Source organism: Silene latifolia, chromosome 9 (assembly GCF_048544455.1).
Source record: "Silene latifolia isolate original U9 population chromosome 9, ASM4854445v1, whole genome shotgun sequence".
Lineage (NCBI taxonomy): Eukaryota > Viridiplantae > Streptophyta > Magnoliopsida > Caryophyllales > Caryophyllaceae > Silene > Silene latifolia.
In genome coordinates this window covers 92,879,699-92,892,722 of record NC_133534.1, presented here as the reverse complement: position 1 = coordinate 92,892,722, position 13,024 = coordinate 92,879,699, and positions in this window count along the sequence as shown.

Sequence of the window (13,024 nt, the reverse complement as noted above, 5' to 3'; positions counted from 1 at the left end):
TGATTGATCAGTTCAATGATATATATATTGTGTTGCATTAATTTCTTTTGAGCATTCATATGGATTAGAGATGGAAGATGTTGTGGTGATGTGGTGTGGTGAAGATGATGTTATGATAAGGCCCAGGCGGGTTCTGCAGGACTTGCCCTGGTGTCCTCAACAAGGAAATGCGCGGATCGGCTACGGTCGATATATAGTCTACCGGGGATCGGTATGGCTGGGTGTTCCGGGTTATGAGATATGATTTGAGATGGAGATGGAGGTGACGGAGGAGCATGCATATCATATTTTGTTGTTTCATTGTATTCCCTACTCAACCTCGTGGTTGACCCTGTGTATTCGTGAACACCTGTGACGATCCAAATATTGGGGAGCAGTCTTGACAGGTTTATGAGACAGGATGGGAGCTTGATGGGCGTGAGACACTGGATCAGAAGACTTAGTAGCTAGATCATCATTTAGAAGACTTTCACTTTTATTTATGTTAGTTCTTGGTAATCTGATGTAAAAGAGGTTTTGTAATAATTAAGTTAAAGTAATTATATAATTTGCCTTGGAGTTTAATTTGTTATTCACTACCTCGGGAAACCGAGATGGTAACAGTCCGGTTTATTAGGGAATGTCTTGCTAGAGGCTCCTTCATAAATCGGGGTGTTACAGATGGCCACTTAGATAAGTATCTTATGTTGATAAGATTCTTTATCTGTTTAGTATCAACATTTGTTGAGGAGGTTATTCATTTTGATGAAAGTGGAATTACTATGATAGAGTCATAGTCATTCACTGAACCCAATGAGTTGTTGATCACCTGAAATCGATTGCTAATGTTTCCGCAATTAGAACGATCATGTATGCCAATATATGCACATGCCCTGATGAATCATATGCTTGGAGCATAATGAGTCAATGACACCTTATTTTATATCAAGGTCATTTGAAAGCCTTCAAAAACATCCATTATAATTCCCGAGAAGAACTGAGGATCCGTTCTTGTGTTTGGATGTCATACTAAGTTGTGTATTGAAGGGTTACACAAACTCTAGTTTCCACACCTATAAGGATTTATCAAAATCCTAGGCTAGTTTTATTGACTCAGGAATTAATGACTAGAAAAATGTTTTAGTATCAATCATTGCAAGTTCTATAAATGGAGTATGAGTACATTGTTTTAGTATCCTTCCACCAAGCATTTTATAACAAGTTATATGATGACAGTAGGAGCATCTTTTAAGTTAAAGAGCTCAAGTCTATGAAGAAGTCTAGACACGTACTTAGAAAAGTTCATGACATTGAATAGAAGGAAAAAGCAATTCATAAAGTTGGACTGAATGGATACATGGTATGTCCACTAACCAAGCTTTTATTGCACTTTGACAAGTGTAAAATGTACACTTTAGATTATAAGATATGAAGTAGTAATATGGTATTGACTATTCATGTGTGATAATCGCATTTATCGTTTGAGTTTCTTAAACTCATCTATTGCTTAGTTATATCCAAATAGGTTGTTAAGACAATATTGAACTCTATCAAAGTGAACTGGATTAACATAGTGATTACCCTTAGTTATTTATATGAGGGGACGTCTCTAAGTGACTAGAGTGTGAGTCGATTCATGGCAAGTTCAAATGCCATATGGTCATCAGATATGACTAGTCGATCAAATAGGCAGACTATTAGGGACACTCTGTCGGGCAGTGACAGCTTATATAGTTCTAGTAATTCGTATACCCTGGTCGTGGCGAGAGCTACTATTGTATTCTTTTGAGTTAATTCTTTGACTAGAGACTGTTCGCCCAAGTTGGCACAGTTTTTGAGTGACATTAAATTATGCTCTACGACTTTTGTAAATGAGGTCAAATGGGCATATTTTGGGTCATGATAAGCTGTGGCTAGACAAAGGGAATAGTGCGATAGGAATTGTCCACTCCCTTGTCAGGGTTATTCAAAATTTTTAGGGCTACTCGAGGAGTAGTGAACTGAAAACGCGTGGCCACGCTCGGAAGGTATGTACGGTAGATAATTCCGGTCAAACAGTTAATCTCTAAATCGAGGAAACCACTCTTGATATGATCACTTGCAAGAACAACCTGCAAGACACCTTGCATTAAGTGGGAGATTGTAATAGGACAAGAGAATTGGTGATGCACACTTGTCTCGGACAAGTGGAAGATTGTTGGAGTATGTGTCCTCAACAATAGTGCGATCACATTATTGAAACTCATGATAAGAATACGTAAAGGGGTGATTAATTTATATAAGTCAACTAATTAACATTAATCGGTAATGATTGACTGACTAGGGTTTGACATTACTGTCGTTTTATTGTGGTGATCAGTTGATCCCTTAAGGTCACACCTAAAGGACGATTCCCTTAATAGATAAATTAATTAATTGTATATTGATACAGATTAATTAATTCCTTAAAATTGAACAATTTATATATGTGAGTAAGAATATATATATATATATATATATATATATATATATATATATATATATATATATATATATATATATATATATATATATATATAGGAATGGGATCATGTGAGGATACACTATCTTTTTGAGGATTGAGGATTTCGTTACAATATCACAGGTTGTTCGAAACAATATCACACGAAAAAAATAGCTGCGCAAAAAAAAAAAAATATTATTTTTTTTTATAAATTATTTTTTTTTTTTGGACAAGTCTGATTTTTTTCGTGATATTCAATACAATATCACTGGTTGTTCGAAACAATATCACACGAAAAAAATAGCTGCGCAAAAAAAAAAGTTTTTCTTTTTTTTATAAAAAAAATTTTTTTTTGGACAAGTCTGATTTTTTTCGTGATATTCAATACAATATCACAGGTTGTTCGAAACAATATCACACGAAAAAAATAGTTGCGCAAAAAAAAAAAAAAAAAAAAATTATAAAAAAATTCTTTTTTTTGGACAAGTCTGATTTTTTTTCGTGATATTAAATACAATATCACAGGTTGTTCGAAACAATATCACACGAAAAAAATAGTTGCGCAAAAAAAAAAAAAAAAATTTTAAATTTTTTTTTTTTTTTCGACAAGTCTGATTTTTTTCGTGATATTGTATTGAAGAACCCGTGATATTGTATTGCAATCCTCAATCCTCAAATATTTAGCCGTCCTTACTGGATCCCGCCTCTATATATATATATATTATTGTAATTCGATTAAATAAGATTCGTTTTAGTAATTAAAATGTTATATTAATAAAACTTTGTCTATGAAACAATGAAATTAAGAATGATCGGTTAATTATAATTACAATATGTTGTAGATTATATTAACATGACCCATTTTATATACTTGTGATTATGAATTACTAGTCAATTGTTATATATAATTAAACTAATATATGCAATGATATTTAATTATTAAATATGCAATAATATTACTAAGAACATGTTACATGTTACACATTATATGACAAAATGACAATTAACAAAAATAAAAAGGATTCCATATTATATAAAGGCACTGGATTTTAGAGGGGTTTAGGGTTTAAATGGTTAATTGTTTTTAATTGTTAAAAACACAATGATTAACATCTAAGCCTAGACTATACCCTAGTTCATTTTGATAAGAACAATTCTAAAAGGTTTAAGGGCATGCATTGGGTCCTTAGACCACTCCCTCCCACCGGTTTTCCACTCCCCCCAATAAGAATAAGAATTGTTCTTATTCTTATTCATTCTTACATTTTTAGTTTTTAGACAACTTCTCTCACATTCTCTCCTCTCTCTAAAATAAATTTTAGAATATAGACTTGTTCAAAAATCAAATATTGTTTAGATTACTAAAGTAGTAATAAGAAATAATATTAGATTAAATTTTATGGTTTCTAATAATTATATCTAGTTAATATATTATTAGAATTAAGGGATAGTCTTGGTGCAATCAAGAGGAGAATCTCTACTTTGGTATTTTGGAGGATCATCCATAAACTTGTAGCTCAAGAACAAGTGTAGGAAGGTGTCCTCACTTGTGCCCTAAAATCGATTTCTACAATGTAAGGAACATTGTTCTTACTTTCTCTTTATATTATGTTATGCATGCACTAGATCATCATCTAAATCAATGAGTAATTTATACCTATAATTAAATAAGTTTAATTAGAGGATTAAGAATCTCTTTCAATATAACCAACTATTTCATACTTGTATAACATGGCTAAACATTTTATTTCATATTTACAAGTTACTTGAGCTTAAAATAGAACAAGTGATAACAAATGAATTAAGTGATACGAAATACGAGGCGCAAAACGTAAATAAACAAATGAGAACTCAAATATGAAGTATATAGCATCATTTCATACTTTTCTAACATGAATAAACATTCTACTTCATATTTACATGTTAATTAAACATATTATAAACAAACGATAACAAATGAATTAAGTAATGAGAATCGCTATGTAAAATGTAAATAAATCCAAACCGATCCGCATTTAAGCTTAACAACTAAAATCGATGTTTAACATGTGAATGAGACATAAGCAAGGGGCTACAATGACAAAAAGGTGTCAACACACCATACAAAAGTATTAGAACCAAGGTTAAGATGCATACCCAACAAGAAACATAAAACCCAATTTATAACAACAAGTTTAATGGTCGGGTTAAACCTTGAAGCTTGCAGAAATGCTGGAGTTGAGAGGTCCCGGGTTCGACTACCGCCTGGGGCGATGATCACTTGGCCACTGCAACCCCCGAAAGGAGTGTTTTACATGGTCCATGTGGTGGTGCGGGAATGCATGGGCCCGGGGGGGGATTCAACCCCCTCGTCATAAAAAAAAAAAACAAGTTTAGTACTCAACTACAATAAGGGTCAACTTCAAACATTCATAACTTGCTTTATAAACATGAGAATGATATGAAACCAATTTCAGGTGATATCTTATCCTCTTACGGTTCTAACGGTAGGTCATAAGCCCAAAACAAAAAAGTAACGAAGGAGTTATGGCCATTTTACGAAAATTGGTCAGGCTGAAAGCCGCACTGCGGACTGCTTTCCACGACACAAACAAGGCATGAACTTCATTCCCAATTCAATTTTATGATAGATCCACAACCTCAAATTAATCATATAACCAAAGACCGTCGCAACTACAACATACCTACCATATCTCAACCATAAACACCCACAACATGTTGTAATACTCCGTATTTATATGTCTTGGGGGTACTCGATCGAGTAGCCTTTACTCTGTCGAGTAAGGGCAAGTTGCGGAATAAAACAGTTTCTGACCTGATGGGTACTCGATCGAGTAGCTGGGGCACTCGATCGAGTAGGGGGGTACTCGATCGAGTGTCCGGTTTTGCGGGGGTTTTTCTCGGGTTTTGTTAATTACGCGATTTAGGTATTTAAACATATTCGTCTTTATTCTAAATCACTTTTTACAAAACCTAAAACATGTTTAAGAGAGAAAGCAACTAGTCTTCTTCCTAATCGCGTTCTTGGCAATTCCCGGAGTTCAGACGGTCAGTTTGTATCGTAGTTCGCGTCGTGGGATTCCTTGCGTCGAGGGTAAGCTTTTAATATAATTTATATAATGTTTTGTTAAGATTGATGAAACCCTAATTTAGGAATTGGGGGTTTTTATGAGTAGTATTTGAATGGTAGCATCTATGTGTTGTATGGTAGGAGGAGAATTCGTAGAGAGAGCCGTTTTGATTCAAATTGTAGATACCGTCTGCGTGTTGTGCTTTCCAGGTAGGATTTCCTACTCAGTATTAGTCCCATAATGGGATATTGGTGATGTGCTGTAGATAGTTGTTTAATATGATGATTGTGATTGTGATTGTGATTGTGATTGTGATTGGTTTCTATGGCTCTCGAGATGCGTTCTCGGCTGAGTGGGGTCACTTGCGGGAGTGATCTCACGCCCTAGTTTTGCCCTTCGTGGAACCCGCCACGAAAGGGGATGTGCACATTAATGGACGGGGTTATCGCTCGTACGATGAGCGGGGCTTAGGTGGAACGGCTGCGGTCCCCCATCGGCGGGTGGTCCAGGTGGACGGTCGAAGATTGAGATGATGGGAGTTGGTGGTGTGTGTGTGTGTGTGTGTGTGACAGGTTCAAATTGTGTCTGTTTGTCTTATTATTGTTATTTATATTGATTGTGTGATTAGTACCGACCCGGTGTTGTTTTGTAAAACCTGCGGTGATCCATTCGGGGATGGTGAGCGATATTGAGCGGTATAGAGATGAGTACGGGGATAGGCCGGGATGGCCACGACATGACGATAGAGTCTTCCTTTGTAGTTTAGCATTTATTTACGTTTCGATTGAGAAACAGATAGTTTGGAATAATGTATTGTACTTTCAGTTTGGTTTCGAGGATTGTATTGATTCATTAAACTATTTACAATAAATGTTGTTTCTGTTTTGTCTATTTGATTATCATACCTCGGGCGACCGAGATGGTGATGTCTTCATACCTGAGTGGTCCTGGTAAGGCACTCGGAGTATGGGGGTGTTACAAATGGTATCAGAGCGACGATCCTGAAACCTGTAACCAATGAACTTAATGAACATAGGGAGTCAATTAAAATGAACCCGGGGTAAAAGTTGTAGGAGCTAGTGCAAAGGCTTGGGAGACGTCCTAAAGTCGCAAGGGGTCGCCCTACAACTTTGAACCGGTCACATGGGGGGAATGTGTGTGTTGAGTCATGTGTGTGCTTGGTAAACTTGTTAACAATGTGAAGAAGTGAGTTGATTGTTTGGTGTTGAAATAGGAAGTTGAGCATGTGAAAGAAAATGATATGTGGAACATGTTAATGAGATGATAACATGTTGAATGATTTACAAATGTGGCTTTAATAGCATGATGAATTGATCTTGTTGATAGTAGAATAGACACTAGCATATTTATTACGATATCATGTAACTTTATGGAAGTTTAGCATGTTAGTGTATGACGTAATATGCGGGTAGCTTTTACGTATTGGTGGTACTTGATCGAGTAAGGTGACTCGATCGGATAGGTTTTTGACGATTTTGAGTCCGAATCGCGTTTTGGGGCACTCGATCGAGTAACTAGGGGTACTCGATCGAGTAAAATCACTCGATCGAGTAGCCTAGATACTCGATCGAGTGGGTTAGAGATCAGAAGGTCTGTTTGGTTCTTGAGTTTGGGTACTCGATCGAGTACATGGGGGCACTCGATCGAGTAGCCCGTTACTCGATCGAGTGGGTTTGGATACTCGATCGAGTAGGTTCTCCGGCAGCGCGTTTCGTGTTTTGGGGTTTAGTACGTGTGTTTATGTTTACCCTTTCTTGTATAGCTTCAAGATGCCGCCCAAGAGAAATGCTTTGTATCGAGAGCCGAGCTTATGACTACGGACGACATCGTCAAGATGTTAGAGCACCAGGATGCTCTTACCGAGACCCTAAAGAAAGTGAATGAGGACAAAGATAAGAGTAAGGAGAAGGAGGTTGACCATGCTAAAGTCAGCCTTTATATAGCGAGGTTTAACCCGAAGGAGTACAAGGGAGTTGAGGAGCCTAACCTTCTTGATAGTTGGGTGAGGGAGATGGAGAACATACTAGATTTAGTCCACTTTGTCCCGATGAGATGAGAGTGGATCAGGTTTTCTATCCGAGGGAGGCAAATGGCAAGTGGTGGGATTCGGTGAAAGTGAGTGCCAAGGAGATATATACCAACCAGGGGATTACCCGCTATACCTTGGGAGGAGTTTCGTAGGGTCATGTGAGGAAGGAGTTCGTGCGAAACATGTGAGGAGTAAGTTGAGAGAGGAGTTCGACAAGTTTAAGATGACTCCTTGAGATGTCTCGTGGCTGAGTACTACAGGCGATTCAATGAGAAATCTAGATATCTTTGAGGATATGGGTTTGAGTGAGGAGAATCTGGCTTTGAGGTTTGAGAGAGGGCTAACCACGAAAATTATGGATAAGTTACCCGTGGGAGTCCTTACGATGTAAAGGAAGCGTATGAGAGGGGGGGGAGAGCTGAGAGACTAGTGGAGATGGCTCAGGAGAGGTCGGGTGGAGAGAAGAGGAAGTCTGAGAGCGAAGGTGGGGGCCAATCTAATTTCAAGAAAGGCAACCACAATCAATCTAAGGGGTTTTCTTACGGTCCGGGTTTAGTCTTTGGAACTTCCTTTGGGAGAGGCCGTGGGAGTGTGAGCAACAACCGGGAGTGACTGCTTTGGTTGTGGTGGCGTAGGCCACAAGAGACATGAGTGCACAAGTGCACCAGGATCTTTCCGAGACTGCGCAGAGCTTCGCGAGCAACATGACCGGCGGAATCATGGCCAAACCGGGAGGTCGAGCTACGTGGGGAGGCAACCGCAGCGGCGGTAATTCTTATCAGAAGACGCCGACGAACAACAACAACAACAATCAAGGGTCGGGTGCTAAGCCGACCGCATCAGCCAGTACTGTCCAGGGAGGTGGGCAGAAGACCGGTGGCAAGTTGTTCATGATGGACAAGAAGGCAAAATGAGGAGGATGCGCACGTTATCACCGGTACATTCCTTGTTAATGGTATTCCTACGTTTGTTTTGTTTGATTCGGGGGCTTCTCGGTCGTTTGTGTCTTCGAGTCATGTAAAACAGATTGGGTTTGAGTATATGAGTCCATTAGGGAGCAAGTTTTCATACCTTCGGGAGAGTCTGTATCGTGTGGGAGGTTGTTTAGAGATGTATCTTTGATAGTTGGGCAAGTCGATTTCCCTGTAGACTTGCTAGAGTTTCCTTTTAATGGTTTTGAGATGATAGTTGGGATGGATTGGTTAGGAAAGTATAAAGCTAAGATAGACTGTCATCAAAAGAAAGTGTCCCTAAGAGGCCCTAAGGGTGTTAGTGTGTCTTACCGTGGGTTTCTAGTCAAACCCAAAGTTAAGTTGATTGCAAATTTGTCACCTTGAAGTCGTATCGGAGGAAGGGATGTCCTCTGATTTTGTGCCATGTGAGAGATGACCGGATAGAGAGCCCTGATTGACGAGATACCAAAGGTGGGGGAGAGTTTGCGAGATGTTTTTCCGGAGGAGATTCCGGGTTGCCACCGAAGAGGAGATAGATTTCACCGTTGAGTTGAAGCCGAGGGGCGGGGCTAATCTCTAAGGCACCGTACCGTATGGGTCCTAAGGAGATGGAGGAGCTTAGGAGGCAGTTGGATGATTTGATAGAGAAGGGATACATTAGACCAAGTGTATCGCCTTGGGGAGCACCAGTTCTTTTCGTGAAGAAGAAAGATGGGAGTTTGAGGTGTGCATAGATTACCGGAGAGCCGAACCGTGTGACGATAAAGAACAAGTACCCTTTGCCAAGGATAGATGACCTGTTTGATCAGTTGAGTGGTGCAACAGTCTTTTCTAAGATTGATTTGAGGTTGGGGTACCATCAGGTGAAGATTAGAGATGTGGACATACCGAAGACAGCTTTCACGTCGAGGTATGGCCATTATGAGTATGTGGTGATGCCGTTTGGGTTGTCTAATGCGCCGGCAGTGTTTATGGATTTGATGAATAGGATCTTCAGACAGTTCTTGGACCAGTTCGTAGTGGTGTTTATCGATGATATCTTAGTCTACTCTAAGACTAAGGAGGAGCATGAGGAGCATCTGAGGATCGTGTTGCAGACTTTGAGGGATCATGAGCTGTATGCTAAGCTGTCCAAGTGTGAGTTCTGGTTGGAGAAAGTTGCTTTTCTGGGGCATGTAATCTCTAAAGATGGGGTAGCTGTGGATCCGGCGAAGATTGAGGCAGTGACAAAGTGGGAAGCACCAAAGAATGTTGCTGAGGTTAGGAGTTTCTTGGGTTTAGCTGGATACTACAGACGGTTCGTGAAAGATTTCTCCAAGATAGCTAGACCGATGACAGCGTTGATGAGGAAAGAGAACAGGTTTCGTTGGGATGAGAGTTGTGAGACGGCGTTCCAAACATTAAAGGAGCGTTTGACCACGCTCTCCCGTCCTCGCATTGCTGAAGGGGAGCGAGAATTTCGAGGTTTATACAGATGCCTCGAAGAATGGGTTGGGATGTGTGTTGATGCAGAATGGTAAAGTGATTGCCTATGCTTCTAGGCAGTTGAAGCCTTATGAGGAGAACTACCCTACTCATGATCTGGAGTTGGGTGCAGTGGTGTTTACTCTCAAGATTTGGAGACATTACCTTTATGGAGCAATCTTTAAGGTATTTTCTGATCACAAAAGTCTCAAGTACATCTTCACGCAGAAGGAGTTGAATATGAGACAGAGGAGGTGGATGGAGTTGATTGGCGATTACGACATGGAAATCATCTACCATGAAGGGAAAGCCAATGTTGTTGCTGATGCTTTGAGTAGAAAGAGTGTACATTCTCTGTGTACAGCTCTATCTTTGATGAGGCTGAGAGAGGAGGTAGTGAGCTTTGGGATACATATGATGCAGAAAGGAGATGCCATGGGTGATATGACAGTACATATGGAGTTTTATGATGACATTCGGGATAAGCAGGCTTTGGATCCTAAGATAGTGGAGTGGAGAGCTGGGGTAGAGAAAGGGACAGTGTCCCGGTTTTCCATTCATACAGATGGTAGCTTGAGGTTTGATGGTAGATGGTGTGTTCCTAACGATGAGGAGTTGAAAAAGACAATCATGACAGAAGCGCATTGCACACCATATTCGTTCATCCGGTGGAGACAAGCTTTACAAAGATTTGAAGAAAACGTTTTGGTGGCACAGGATGAAGAAAGAGACAGTTTGAGTTTGTGTCCCGTTGTTTGACATGCCAGAGAGTTAAAGGGGAACAGAGAAGACCACAAGGTAAGGTTCAGTCTTTGGAGGTGCCTGAGTGGAAGTGGGAATCCATTTCCATGGATTTCATTGTGGGTTTGCCGAAGAGTCAACAAGGTAACAACATGATTTGGGTAATAGTGGATCGCTTGACCAAGTCAGCTCACTTTGTTCCAATGAAAGATACATGGACTAAGGCACAATTGGCTATGGCCTATCGAAAGAACGTGCAGAAGTTACATGGAGTCCCTAAGGACATAGTGTCTGACAGAGATGCGAGGTTTATATCGAGGTTTTGGAAGGAGTTGCAGGAATCGTTGGGAACACTTTGAAGATGAGTACAACATTTCATCCTGCGACGATGATGGCAGACCGAGAGAACAATCAAGACCCTTGAGGATATGTTGCGAGCTTGTGTGATGGATTTTGGTGGTAGGCGGGAGCGGAGGTTGGACTTGATAGAGTTTTCTTACAACAACAATGACTATCACACCAAAGTATAGGTATGGCACCGTTTGAGGCTTTGTATTGGAGGAGGTGTAGGAGTCCAATTTGTTGGGACGATAGTCTTTGAGGCGGTGGTTTTAGGACCGAGAGATGGTGCATGAGATGGTTGAACAGATTAAGATGATCGGGAACGGATGAGAGCGACCCGGGATCGACAAAAGAGTTATGCAGATCTACATCGTCGGGACATAGAGTTTCAGGTTGGGGACAAGGTTCTTCTGAAAGTGTCTCCTATGCGCGGAGTTATGAGATTTGGGAAGAAAGGCAAGCTAAGTCAGAAGTTTATAGGGCCTTATGCGATCTTAGAGCGAGTTGGGGAGGTTGCGTATCGTCTGGCTTTACCAGCTGCGTTGGAGAGAGTACATAATGTGTTTCATGTATCGCAGCTGCGGAAGTATGTGAGTGACCCGTCACATGTGTTGGAGGCAGAGAGCTTAGAGCTGGATGAGTCTTTATCATATCTGGAGGTGCCTAAGCAGATCCTAGACCGAAAGGTTAGACAGACCAGGAGTGGTGAGACAGTTTTGCTTAAGATCCTTTGGTCTAACCACGAGACCGAGGAAGCTACATGGGAGGCAGAGGATATCATGAAAGAGCGTTACCCCTTCCTTTTTGATCAGGTATGTATGGTTACGGGGACGTAACCTTGTTTCTTTTAGGGGGGTAGGAGATGATCGCGAGCAGTTTTAAAGAGTTTTACACACCTTTTTATATGTTCCGTCGGTAGGTTGTCGGGATGAGTTGGGTAAGTAGCGTGTTTTATGTTGAGTTTTGTTTTGGGTGTTGAGTCGGGAATGTTTTGGAGTACCTTTGTTTTAGTAGTGGTTTGAACTTCGGGGACGAAGTTCCTTTTAAGGAGGGAAGACTGTAATACTCCGTATTTATAAGTCTTGGGGGTACTCTATCGAGTAGCCTTTACTCTGTCGAGTAAGGGCAAGTTGCGGAATAAAACAGTTTCTGACCTGATGGGTACTCGATCGAGTAGCTGGGGCACTCGATCGAGTAGGGGGGTACTCGATCGAGTACCTTGGGTACTCGATCGAGTGTCCGGTTTTGCGGGGGTTTTTCTCGGGTTTTGTTAATTACGCGATTTAGGTATTTAAACATATTCGTCTTTATTCTAAATCACTTTTTACAAAACCTAAAACCTGTTTAAGAGAGAAAGCAACTAGTCTTCTTCCTAATCGCGTTCTTGGCAATTCCCGGAGTTCAGACGGTCAGTTTGTATCGTAGTTCGCGTCGTGGGATTCCTTGCGTCGAGGGTAAGCTTTTAATATAATTTATATAATGTTTTGTTAAGATTGATGAAACCCTAATTTAGGAATTGGGGGTTTTTATGAGTAGTATTTGAATGGTAGCATCTATGTGTTGTATGGTAGGAGGAGAATTCGTAGAGGAGCCGTTTTGATACAGCTGTAGATACCGTCTGCGTGTTGTGCTTTCCAGGTAGGATTTCCTACTCGCATTAGTCCCATAATGGGATATTGGTGATGTGCTGTAGATAGTTGTTTAATATGATGATTGTGATTGTGATTGTGATTGTGATTGTGATTGGTTTCTATGGCTCTCGAGATGCGTTCTCGGCTGAGTGGGGTCACTTGCGGGAGTGATCTCACGCCCTAGTTTCGCCCTTCGTGGAACCCGCCACGAAAGGGGATGTGCACATTAATGGACAGGGTTATCGCTCGTACGATGAGCGGGGCTTAGGTGGGAACGGCTGCGGTCCCCCACTGGCAGGGCTGGTCCAGTG